The following is a 13,905-nucleotide window of genomic DNA, read 5'->3' on the forward strand; positions in this document are numbered from 1 at the left end:
ACTGGTCTTGGAGTCACGAGCTGTGAGTTCAAGTCCTACCTCTGTATGTACTTTCTGTGTGACTTTGGACATTCTGTTAACTTTCCATTAACAAGCCTGCGTATCCTCATTTGTATGGTGGGACTCAAATATAGCACCTCCCTCACAGAACTATCCCAGGGGTCACATATGTAAAGCACTTCATAATGTAAAAAGTGTTATAAAAACGTGAGGCATTGCTCAAATTATTGCCAGAAAAGCCTCTTTGTGGCTCCTTCTGAGTGTTCCTCAGGCAGCCGTGGCAGTGGGCTAGATGGCCCTAGATGGCCATCCTAGATGGCCTGCCATTGGTGGTTAAGATTGTGGTGGTTAAGATTGTGGTGACTGTTTTAGAGGCACTTAAGCCACTTGTGGGATGGTAAGAGAGCACCCACCTTGGAGTAAAGAACCAGGGACTTGAATTCCAGCTTTACCACTTTCCTGGGCTCTGTGACCACGTGCCACTCACTTAACATGGCCAAGTCTCTCTTCATCTGTATATTGAGGATGATGATACTCTCTGCACGTTGGAGAGGGAAAGGGGTGGAGAGTGTAAAGCAAAATCACTATATAAAAGGGTCTGGGACATGGTAGCTTCTTAAGTACAAACTTTGAATCTGCATCTTCATGTACTTGGGGCTTAAAGAAACTACAATTCAGCAGCTTGTTACATGCCCTGAAGTTTTGAGTTGCTCTTTGTGGTGTAGGGATGTTTAGAGAGTGCAAGCATGTGCTTTGAAATCAAAAGTAGGGCCTAGGTAAACCAGTAAAGGAAGTGTGCTGCGGGGTAGGTCTGTTTATATTGGTTGGAAAGCAGGGCATTTTTCCCTGAGGCAGGTTTTCCATGGAGGAAAATCTGGATTCAAGAGAGATTAAAAGTCTCAAATGTAAAGGAAAGATGTAAGAAAATGGCCTGTACTGAATCACTGCAAAGGACAGTATTCATCAGAGAATTAATTTGGAAGGAAATAGAGTGTGAAATAGCAGCAAGGCTTTCAACTCTGGCCTTAGAAACCCAGTCGGTGCTTCAGAGGCCCGCCAAGGCCCAGCCTGGGAGCTACCCCCAGAAAAGCAGCCGGGGGATGCCCAGAGACCACAAATTGCTGAGCTCGGGAGGAACTGATTGAGTGTGTAATTAAGGGGAGGGTTGTATAACACTTGGGTAAGTAGAACTTGATGGGGTCAAACCAGCAGGGCTTCTGGGAGATGAGAGAGCAGTCCCTGGAGCTGCTAGTAATGGAAGCCAGATGCATCATGTTAGACACAGCTTACCTGGGCCTGTGGGGAGAAGGATGGAAGAGATCAGGAAGGAGAAAGGTTGAAAGAGTGATTGCTCCCTAGATCAAAGTGTCCCCAGATGCTTAACACCCTCGTGGTTCAGTTCTAGGTGTAAGGTGGCATTCTGGAGCAATGGGCAAAATCCCCGGAAACTGAAGATCGGAGAGGCTGTGACTTGGCCAAGATCCCATAGCACGATGCAGATGTAATGGATGCTGAATCTTGACTGTGGGTCCAGAGTGTGTCTTGGTATACACCAGTGATGGTGACAGCTAGGAGGGAACTGTCAGAATGTAAAGGGGGCATCTTTGATCATGTGTGGGGATTAGGAATGGAAATCATTCACGTTATATTTGTGGAAAAAATGGTCATGTGGAGGCTGAACACTGAAGCAATTAGGCATGTTTAGGAACGCTTGAATTCCTATAGCTGTATCCCTAGCATTCCCCTAGTACAAGAGGCCCCTCATGATAGGCCCTCTGCCCACCTCTCCTACCTCTTGCTCTTCCCTCAGTTCTTGAGACGTTGGCTCCCCCTCGTCATTCAGACCTCAGCTTAAATGCGACTTTTTCGTATGAGAATATTTCCTTATGTGTTTATGTGTATGTTTAATTTAGTGTTTATATTTGCAGAGACACAATAGAAACTCAGTGGTTAGACAGACAGGCTCTGGAGCCAGACAGCCTAGGCTGAAACTCCATCCGTTAGGATCTGTGTGATCTCGAGCACGTGTCTTAACTCCTCTGTGCCTCAGAACACTTAATCTATAAAATGGGAATAATGATAGTACTGTATTTACTTCATAAGATTTTGTGAAGAATAAACATGTAAAGTGTTTAGAAAAATACCTGGCCCATAGGAAATGCTCGATAAATGTTAGCTATTAGTATTAGTAGTATTAGCATTATCCTGTCTCCCTCTATAATCAGCAGGAACCTTGTCTGGTTTGTTCACTGCTGTGTGTTCCTCCAGCACATAGATCATGACCTGGCGCGTGCAGCCTCAACACATATTAATTGAGTGAATTTTCTGAATTAATAAAGTAACTAAATCAGTGGTCAATCATTCTTCAGGGAGATGTTTCATGTTGTACGGTAGGCCTCTGCCCTTTTGGACATGTTTTTCAACGGTTTGCGTAAAAATATAACTGAATAAACATAGAGCGCAGGCTAGTCACATTTACTAAGTGCATAAAACTGGGAGGAACAGGTTATTGAATGAATGAATGAGAGTGAATAAATGATAAGTATGTTAGATATGTCCAGATATGTCCATGTTGATATCTTTCTTTTGTTCCTGGGCCAAATATTACAAGATGTAACTTACTGGGGATAAATACAGAGTTCTTGATCTCACAATCAGTTGCCCACAACAGTATACGGGTTGTAGTGAGCAGTTTGTTCAGTGTGAATCAATAATATGATGTGTTCCTCAAAATTCTAAGTGTGCTATGTCTGCACTGGTCCCTGAAATGAAGGAGGTGATGGCCCTGTTTTGTCCTGCGCAGCCCGGAGCACACCCAGAGGGCTGTGCTCAGATCTGAGAGCCAGACTTGGTAGCAGAGACAGACAAACATGTCAACTGGAAAAGGACCATCAAGGGGGAGGAATGGAGGCGCTGAGGGAACATGGAAGATTTTTTTATGTGGATCCCAGGGACCACACTCAGACCAGTATGTAAGCTATAGGGACATGTAGACTTTAGATCAATATAAGGATAGTCGATGAAGTAATCAGAGCTGCCATGCATGAACTGGGCTGTCACTGGAGGATTTTGAGCTTATGCTGGCATTTTGCCAGACGATGGAAAAGGGTCGCACACCAGCCAGGCGGTGGAATAAATGGCCTTAAAGTCTCTCCCCACCCTGAGAATCTGTGCTCCTATGATTCCACAGCATCCTTCATTCCCTGTGAACAGTCTGAGTCAGAGGCAGGCCTCGTTTTGTTTTTCATGTGGTCAAGGATGGGGTTTGGTCCTCTAATTTGATGATTCTGAACTTTAAAGAAGAGGGGAGTGCTTGAGAATCTGGTGACCTCAGTATAACCCTGTTAAAAGTGTTGCTACCATCACCTTGGGCCGGTTGGGCTTTGAGACTCCAGGGAATAGTGGCCCTTGAAATAGTACCTTCTTGCTACTGCTCCCACCATCCCGTCTCAGAATTTACACTCTGGTGCTTCTTTCTCTAAGGCTTTTCTGTGCTGCCTTTCAGTGCCCAGGAGAGCAGCAAGAGGGCTCCCTGGGTCTCTCTTCTGAAAGAAGAAACACAATTTCCAGCTCCAGCTAGAACCTTCCTACTGCCCAGCCGGCACACATCTTGTGAACTTTTGAATTTACTCACTAACGCAGCCATTTCAGATCTTCTCTTTCTGCATTGTGAGCCCCGGGATGAATCTCAAAAATGCTTTGATAACTCAGCTTGTACAAGGCATATGCATGTATGTTACCTGATATCAGTCTCATAAAAACTCTGTGACATCCAAATGTAAAGCTGCTGGTTCCGAGAGAACAAAGCTCTGAGGGATCAAAGTCAGTGTTCCAGGGAGAGGCAGAGGCAGGACTCAGAGTCCCACCTTGGACCTTGAGGTCAGCTTGGTTTTCTCCCCATATCCCCATACCTGTCCTCTGGGATGTGGCTTTCCTTTTGCTTTGCCTCCTTCACCACATGTGGTACCTTCTTCTTTTCACTTTCCAGTATCTTCCTTTCTCCAAAGCTTACATCCACCTGTGCTCTGGTTCCTTTTCTGCTTCTTGTGATCTTCCTGCCAAGGATGGTAGGAGGACTCTTGCATCCTCAATCCCTCCCACTCAATTGGTTCCTTCCTTTCTGTCTTAAAATAGTAATATTTCCATTATCTTAAACTTTATTTCTCCTTTCCTTCTAGCTATCATCTTATTTCTCTTGCCTAGTACTGCCAAACCTACTGAGTGTATTATAACTCACTATCTGTCTCCTTGTCTCTTTCACACTCAAACCCTTCTCCCTGATACTTACCCTTGCAATCTGGCTTCCTTTTTTTTTTTGCTTTATCAAAACTGTACTCTGGAAGACCAAAGCATCATTTAATCAATTTTGAGGCCCATCCTTAGTGCCCTCTCATTCTTCAATTCCTCTGTACCATTTGGCCCTGTGGACCATCTCCTATTTCTTGAAAACCACTTTCCCCCCGTCTCAGGACGTATACAACTCTATACATTTGTAGCTATTCCACCGACTGATTCTTTTTTATCTGGACAACCATTTCCTCATCAGTTACACGAGAGAGGTGGGCTAGATCATTTCTAAGCTTTCTTCCTATTCTATGAATTTCAGTTTCTTTGGTTGAAACTTCTCCCCGCTTCTGACTGTGCCAATCCTTCATGACTTAGTTCTTGGCCTTCCATGTGACTCTCTTTTCTCCCACTTCCATGGACAGATAATCTATACTCATCTCCATGTGGAAAAATTCACATCTCCATAACCAATCCAAACCTTTCATCCCCCTGCCTTTACTTCCAGCTGTGCACACACAGATGCCACGTCATCACTCACTTCATACTCAGCACTTCCTCAACCCCCAACAAGCACTTCTCCCCAACTCCCCCAATTTTTATCCGTGACACCCGAGGCTTGGGTAAGGTGGGGTGAGGAGGGGAAGCTAACTGCTTTTAAACTATATTCTGAGAATATAATGAAAAAGTAAAATATAGGCCCAAGTATCTGGGGGAAAAGATTTAATAAAAGAGAGAGACAAAATGAAATCACTTAACTCCAAATCTCTTTGCTATAAAGGGAACCAATCTTCAAGCCAAAAATGGCCAAACAAACATGGTTAGGAGGGATCAAAACCTTAAAGAGGTGAGCACGTAACACCGGGTTGCTTTTAATGACTTCAGATCTTCATATCCAGTGAATAATACCCTGAGGTAGATAAAGAAGTTATAAATGTTACTTCAGAGAATTATCTATGAGAAATTAAGATATTTTCAGATTTTGAGTCTCAGAGAGCCAAAAATACAGAGGCAAATGTGGTCCTAGTTTTTTAAAACCCGTGAAATGTTAGATTCCAGAATCTGAAGACCAAGAGCTCCTTGGCCCCCGGTAGAGCCTAGAGTGGACTCTGAAACTAATAAAAGTCTGTGAGCACTTAGAGAAGAAAGCAATAATTACCATTCGGAGTCAGTAGTTAGCTAAAGTATTTTTTTTGTTTGGGTTAATAGACCAATAAGTCAAAGATTCCCAAGAAATTGATAAAATCTTTTTGGTTAGTTTATGTTTCTCAATCTTACATGTTGGCAGTTTCCTTTTCTTTCATGTCATACCTGTGCTTGTAATCACCTGTTCAGTGTCTGGCTTCTTCAATCAATAGGCTATGAGCTTGGTGAGGGCAGGGTGGGACCATTCCTGACCACTTCACTGCTGTATCCATAATTCTTAGCTTTGTAGGTACTGATTAAAAGAATAGATAAAAGGATTAATTGCTTAATGGGTAGGTGGAAAATGTGAACTGGATGATAATAGATTTATAAGTGATTGCAAAAGTATACTTAAAATATTAATGAATTACTGAATTAATGCCAATCTAAAGATTAGCTCTAACTATAAAACTCTTGGAAGAAAACAGGAGGAAAGCTTCATGACATTGGATTTGGCAATGATTTCTTGGATATGACACCAAAAGCACATGAAAGAAAAAAAGTGGATAAGTTGGACATCATCAAAATTTTTAAACTTTGTGCTTCAAAGGACACTATCAACAGTGAAAAGGTAGCCCATGGAATGGGAGATACAAATCATGTATCTGATAAGGAATTGATACCCAGAATATATAAAGAACTCCTACAACTCAACAGACACAAACAACCCAAGTCAAAAAAGGGCAAAGGTGGGCTTCCCCGGTGGTGCAGTGGTTGAGAGTCCGCCTGCCGATGCAGGGGACACGGGTTCGTGCCCTGGTCCGGGAGGATCCCACATGCCGCGGAGCGGCTGGTGAGCCATGGCCGCTGAGCCTGTGCGTCCGGAGCCTGTGCTCCGCAATGGGAGAGGCCACAACAGTGAGAGGCCCGCTTACCGCAAAAAAAAAAAAAAAAGGGCAAAGGTGACCATATGTGTGTGTGTTTATCTCTTAGCTTTCTATCCTGTTCCATTGATCTATATTTTTGTTTTTGTGTCAGTACCATACTCTCTTGATTACTGTAGCTTTGTAGTATAGTCTGAAATCAGGGAGCCTGATTCCTCCAGCTCCATTTTTCTTTCTCAAGATTGCTTTGGCTATTCAGGGTCTTTTGTGTTTCCATACAAATTGTGAAATTTTTTGTTCTAGTTCTGTGAAAAATGCCATTGGTAATTTGATAGGGATTGCATTGAATCTGTAGATTGTTTTGGGTAGTATAGTCATTTTCACAATGTTGATTCTTCCAATCCGAGAACGTGGTATATCTCTCCATTTGTTTGTATCATCTTTAATTTCTTTCATCAGTGTCTTACAGTTTTCTGTATATAGGTCTTTTGCCTCCTTAGGTAGGTTATTCCTAGGTATTTTATTCTTTTTGTTGCAATGGTAAATCGGAGTGTTTCCTTAATTTCTCTTTCAGATTTTTCATCATTAATGTATAGGAATGCAAGAGATTTCTGTGCATTAATTTTGTATCCTGCTACTTTACCAAATTCATTGATTAGCTCTAGAGTCATGTACCACAATGTCCATTGCAGCTCTGTTTACAATAGCCAGGATATGGAAGCATCCTAAGTGTCCATCGACAGATGAATGGATAAAGAAGATGTGGCACATATATACAATGGAATATTACTCAGCCATAAAAAGAAATGCAATTGAGTTATTTGTAGTGAGGTGGATGGACCTAGAGACTGTCATACAGAGTGAAATAAGTCAGAAAGAGAAAAATAAATACCGTATGCCAGCACATATATATGGAATCTAAAAAAAAAAAAAAAAAAGGTTCTGAAGAACCTAGCGGCAGGACAGGAATAAAGACGCAGACATAGAGAATGGACTTGAGGACACAGGGAGGGAGAAGGGTAAGCTGGGATGAAGTGAGAGAGTGGCATGGACTTATATATACTACCAAATGTAGAATAGCTAGCTAGTGGGAAGCAGCCGCTTAGCACAGGGAGATCAGCTTGGAGCTTTGTGACCACCTAGAGGGGTGGGATAGGAAGGGTGGTAGGGAGACGCAAGAGGGAGGAGATATGGGGATATATGTATATATATAGCTGATTTACTTTGTTATAAAGCAGAATCTAACACACCATTGTAAAGCAATTATACTCCAATAAAGATGTTAAAAGAAAAAAAAAGGGCAAAGGACTTGAATAGACATTTCTCTAAAGAAGATATACAGATGGCCCATAAGCACGTGAAACAATGTTCAGCATTACTAGTCATCAGGACAATGTAAACCCAAACCACTTCACACCCATTAGGACGGCTATTATTAAACAAACAAACAGAAAATAACAAGTGTTGGCAAGGATGCAGAGAAATTGGAAGCCTTGTACATTCCTGGTGGGAATGCAAAATGGTATAGCCACTGTGGAAAACTGGCAATTCCTCAAAATATCAAGCTTAGAATTACCATATGATCCAGCAATTCTACTTCTGTAAGTTAATGAAGTTGACTTACATTAAAGATTAAATAAAGGGCTTCCCTGGTGGCGCAGTGGTTGAGAGTCCGCCTGCCGATGCAGGAAACACGGGTTCGTGCCCCGGTCCGGGAAGATCCCACATGCCGTGGAGCGGCTGGGCCCGTGAGCCATGGCCGCTGAGCCTGCGTGTCCAGAGCCTGTGCTCTGCAACGGGAGAAGCCACAACAGTGAGAGGCCCGCGTACCGCAAAAAAAAAAAAAAAAAAAGGATTACTTAAAAAAAGTTAAAGCAGAGACTCAAATAGATATTTGTATACCCACGTTTATAGCAGCATTATTCACAATAGCCAAAAGATGGAAGTAACCCAAGTGTCCATTTCCAGAGGAATGGATTAAAAAAAATGGGATATATACACACAATGGATTTACTCAGTGCTAAAAAGGAGGGAAATTCTCATACATGCTATAACACGGATGAACCTTGAAGAAATTATGCTAAGTGAAATAAGCCAGTCACAAAAGGACAAATACTATATGATAATTCCATTTATTCAAGGTACCTCGAGCAGTCAGATTCATAGAGACAGAGAGTAGAATGGTGGGTGCCAGGGGCTGGAGGGAGGAGGAAACAGGGAGTTATTGTTAATGGGCACAGAGTTTCAGTTTTGCAAGATGAAGAGTCCTGGAGAGGGATGGTGGTGGTGGTTGAACTACGATGATATACTTACTACCACGGAATTGTACACTTAAAAATGGTTAAAATGGGGCCTTCCCTGGTGGCAGTGGTTGAGAATCTGCCTGCTAATGCAGGGGACACAGGTTCGAGCCCTGGTCTGGGAGGATCCCACATGCCGCGGAGCAACTAGGCCCGTGAGCCACAACTACTGAGCCTGCGCGTCTGGAGCCTGTGCACCGCAGCAAGAGAGGCCACGACAGTGAGAGGCCCGTGCACCGCGATGAAGGGTGGCCCCCGCTTGCCGCAACTAGAGAAAGCCCTCGCACAGAAACGAAGATGCAACACAGCAAAAATAAATAAATTAATTAATAAACTCCTACCCACAACATCTTTAAAAAATAAAAATGGTTAAAATGGTAAATTTTATGTTAGTTCTTTTTTAGCACAATAAAAAGAAATAGGTGAAAAAAAAAAAGAGTAACTCTAATTGTGAACTTCAGGACTTTATTCTGGGCCCTTTCATCACTTGGAGAGAACCAAAACAAACAATGTTAGAACAATTTTCTAAGGACTTTAAGATTCTGGAATAATGGATTAAAATTAATATTGAAATTAAGGAGGAATAACTGTAAAATTCTGAATGCAGAATATAAATAAGCAAAATTTATATAGGATTAGGGCAATGACTTATTTTACATGAAAAAGATCTTGGCGTTTTCATTTCCTAAAATTCCAAAGTAACCCCACAGCAGAAATATATATATATATATATATATATATATATATATATATATTTTTTTTTTTTTTTTTTTTTTTTTTTTTTGCGGTACGCCGGCCTCTCACTGTTGTGGCCTCTCCCGTTGCGGAGCACAGGCTCCGGCCGCGCAGACTCAGCGGCCACGGCTCACGGGCCCAGCCGCTCCACGGCATGTGGGATCTTCCCGGACCGGGGCACGAACCCGCGTCCCCTGCATCGGCAGGCGGACTCTCAACCACAGCGCCACCAGGGAAGCCCCGAAATATATATTTTTTAAAGATAACTTTCCCCTATTCGTAGAACCGTGTTCAGGTAAAAGGAAGTAACAGTCTCACTGTGCTCAGTGCTGATCAGACAAGACTGGGGCACCGCTCTCTTCAGTTCTCGGTATTGTACTTTCAAGGAGTTTATAAGCTGTAATAAAGCAGGATAAAACTGTGAGAACTGTTAGGGAACTCAAAACCAGATCTCACAGTTTTTGGTTGATGAATAAGGGGATTTAGCCTGGGGAAAAGAAAATTAAGAGGGACAGAATAATTGTTTTCAACTATCTGAAAGGCTGACCTGTGAAATAAGGACTGTCTTTATTCTGTATTTACTCTTAAGAGCAGAATTGGGATAGACAGAAAGCTAAAAGAAGGCTGATTCTTCGTGTGGCAGAATTTTCTAAATATTAGAACTGATGACATTCGGTAGAATGGCCTCCCCGGTACTGGGTGGCCACCTGTCAGGAACGCTGTAGGGCAGTAGGTGGGTCCTTTCCGACACCATGATTCTAGCTTCCTTTCATTTTCTCAGTCTTGGCATTGTTTGACTCCTCCTTCTTTCCCCCAGTATCTAATGACATTTTCAGGGCTCTTCCTTCACAGCCCTCTTGGCTTTACCCTTTACTCTTCACCGCCATTGCCAGCAGCCTGACTTCCTCATCCCTGGATGACTTGTGCGTGCTGCCAGTCAGCTCTTCCAGCTTTAGGGCTGCTTGCTTCAATCCATTCTGCATGCTCCTGCCAGACTCATTTTATAAAATATTTACCATGTAATTCCCCTGATCAAGACCAAAGAGTGGTTTCCCAGTGCCTCCCACGTCAAAATGAAATTTCTTTTCTTGCCTTTTGGGGCCATTCTTCTTTCCCTGTCTTTTCCACCTCACATTCTATTACTCAAATGATCTATTTTGGTTAAGCTGTTCGCTTCAATGTCAACTAGCCTGATTGTCTTCACCGGTTCATTCCCACGCCATTCCCTCATGTGTGCTGTCCTTCTGTGTATCCCCCCCCCCCCGCTTTATTATAGAGACCACCTCATGTACCACAACCATACAAAATCTTTCCTGGCCACCCAAACTCACGCTGATCCTTCCTTTCTTTCATTCACCGAATAAATATTTACTGATTGCTGTTAGAATGCAGGTACTATGCTAGATGCTCGTGAACAAGTGATGAGCAAGAAAAATTCGGTTCCTGACTTCATGGAGTGGGTGAGATAGAATAAACAATTGCTGTAGAGGACACAAATAGGATGTTGTGCTACAAAATGATGATGTGCATATGTGTGTGTGTGCGTGTGCGTGCTGAGGATGGGTGGATGTTTTGATGGGGTAATCAGAAAAGGCCTTTCTGAGGAGGTAACAATTAAGCTGAGACCTGAAGGATGTGAAGGTGTCAGTTCTATTTTACAGCCATTGCTAGTATATATCTCTTCAATTAGATGTAGGCTCCTTGTAGGCAGCTGTTATACTTTCCTTTTACTCTGCTGTGCCCAGCACAGTGCAGGATCTAAGATAAATGCCCAATGTTTCTTATAAGGCCCTTGCTGAAACCATGGATTCTGTTATATAATGCTAAAGACCATTTCTTTCCTGGGCCAAGTGACGCCTAGTTCATACTTTGTATGGATGTGATCCTTGTATTTCCTTATTGGTATTATTACACTTTTAAATAATAATGATTATATTTTAAAGGCCTTGCAGACACTAAGTATAATAGGAATGAAGAGGATTGTAGGAATTCTCTAGCTTCATTGACAAGGAAAAGACAAACTAATCTTTATGACAGTATATTGACATTTCAAAACTAGCATTTAATTATTTACATACTGTAGTATATTAAAAGTACATATACATTTGTATAAATAAATCTGTGTGTGTGTATAAAATTTTTTAATAGCTCAACTACTGACAGCTGTAACAGAGAACTTCACCAAAGCCTTGGAAGAACTTTTGCAGTTTGGAGAACAAAATAAATCACAGTAATCCATGATTCCCTGTAACCAAATACACTTTGAATGAAGGCAATGGTGATGACTCAGTGTCTAGCAAGGTGCTGGGCCCGGCTGGACTGCATTTGATGCTGGGAACTGAGCCGCCAGAGGCCAGAGCTCCAGAGATTTTAAAGCCCAGCCGAAAGCACATGCTTAGATCAGACTGATTCATGGGGAAGGGCGAGAGTTTCCAGGAAAAGAAACTCTCGGCGGAGCTGTGGGGTTTCTATGTGGGAAGCGGGGAAAATGAAAGCTCCTGAAAGCTTGGCAAAGACTGAGAAATAAATACAGGCTCCCAGGAGTCTTCAACGGAAGAAACTTAGGCTGTGACCAAAAAAAAAAAAAAAAAAAATTTTTTTTGAAAAGTTAAATCCACCCTCAACACTAATTAACTGGACACTGAATACCACTGAGATTTCTAAGTCCTTTTTGCCTTTGACCCTAGCTCCAGCCACAGGAGAAAGAAAGAGGGAGTCTAGCACAGAGCTGTGGGCAGGTTGTACAGTATGAAGAACCAAACTTCCTGGAGTCACACATCAAACCAGTCCAGTCCTGTCCCCCTCTCCCCACCATGGGGAAGACCTGCACTTTCCTAAGGCTGGGCTTTTTTTTTTTTTTTTTAACCTGTTCTTTGGAACCCTGGGGTCCCTCATAATTGCTTCAGGCTCTGAGGGGGGATTTTGCAAGGGAAGCCTGAGTTCTTGTATGTTTGGTGAAATAACTGAATTTTTCCATGCTTTAAATACGTGTGAGGGACTCATTTCTGAACCTTCTCTTTATCTTCTTTCTGTGATCATATACTCACCTTCTTCCTCTGGCAGTATTTGTTGCCAAGCACAACTAAGCACTGAGCCAGAAAGTTAACAGTTCAAGTGTGGTTACCTATAGGCAGAAAACAGATCGGGTCTGTTACAGTAACCCAGATAAGGAGCCATGTGAGGGGGAGAGAGTGAGAGAGAGAGAGAGGCTTTTTTAATTTACACAATCCTCATAGCATACCTTCTTTTTAATCTAGTTTATGATTTAACTCCCTCCAGTATAAAATATTGGGCCACAAACTGGCTTCTGGGCTCTATAAACTGTTTGCTTTAAATGTGTCATTAAAATTTTACCACCAAATTAAGATTCCTTGACTTTTCTTAAATATAAGTGTTTGTGATTTTGAAAAACATGACTGGTCTGGGTTAGAGAAAAGAAAGTGACAGTAGGCTCAACTTATTTAAGCAGCAGAAGAAATATGATGCAATTTGATGTTTTTTAAAGCAAAAGAGATGAGTCTGTGAGTTTAAAGATTTCGTAGAATAAGCAAGTTTTTGCATGTGATCTTCCTGTGGTTCTCTCACCCCTCCCCCAGCCTATCCTCCACACCCCAGGGCAGTAATCTTTCTGCAGAGCCAATCTCATCACCAGATTCCCGTGCTTAAAACTTGGAAGTTCAAACTCCTCAGCGGGCCACCCCAGGTTCTCCTGTGGCCTGTTCTCTTTCTGAGCTAATTTCTTCTCTCCACCCCCTTTGAAGAGCCCAGCTGGCTGCAACAAGCAGGCCTTTGCTGCCCCCACTTCCTGTTTAAAAGCCTACCACCACCCTCCACCAGGAAGTACTCCCTCCTTCAAGAGTAAACTCAAAACCACCTTTCGTGGAGTCTTCACCGTACCTTCTTCTCTGGCCTGTGGCACTCTGTCCGCACCTTCACTATGGCAATGCACGGAATGGTCAATTCACACACGCACTTCCCGGTCCCAGCCTTAGCACAGTTCTTGACACACACTAGGCACTCTCTAAATGGTTGCTGGTTGCTGAATAAATGAGTCTTTGGGTTAAATACAGCTTTCCTCTCCTCTCAGCACTTTAAAAGTAGTCAGAAAAGGAAAAGGAAGTGACTAAAGTGTAGACAGTTTAAACGGAACACAGTACCCACCCTGTCTAGGGTACTCCCGGCCACTGGGAAGGAGAAAGCAAGAATAAAGATAGAGACCAGGATCCCAGCTCTGCTTGGAGCTGCTGGAATTTCTCACAACAGCCAGGACCGGCTACTTCATCTGTGGGGCTCAGTACAAAATGGACATGTGGAGCCCCTGGTCAAAGATTATTAAGAATTTCAACATGTGGCAGCAGAGCATTAAACCAAGCCGGGCCTTGTGGAGCTGCACAGGTCGCATGGCCAGGAAGCTGCCCTGATGACAGAAGTTGCATCACGATCACAATATCAAGAAGTACAGGAGAGCAGGGAAGCTGGGAGAAATTTTGGATCAATTTTTTGGATCATAGCTTTAAAATATGTAAAATTGTTTTAAACCTTATTTTCTCTTGCCCCAACCCCTCATAAGGCCCCTT

General features: G+C 42.7%; 1 long non-coding RNA gene across 1 annotated transcript; it reads right to left on the reverse strand.

Moving 5' to 3' along the window:
• Positions 1-5,065: 5,065 nt before the first annotated feature.
• On the reverse strand, positions 5,066-8,079 carry LOC309821911. Its single transcript, XR_014296664.1, has 3 exons — positions 7,918-8,079; positions 5,596-5,722; positions 5,066-5,194 (listed from the first exon to the last, which is right to left on the reverse strand). It is a non-coding gene; the product is annotated as an uncharacterized lncRNA (long non-coding RNA).
• Between the last annotated feature and the right edge of the window lie 5,826 nt (positions 8,080-13,905).

Source organism: Grampus griseus, assembly GCF_964374135.1.
Source record: "Grampus griseus genome assembly, chromosome: 1".
NCBI lineage: Eukaryota > Metazoa > Chordata > Mammalia > Artiodactyla > Delphinidae > Grampus > Grampus griseus.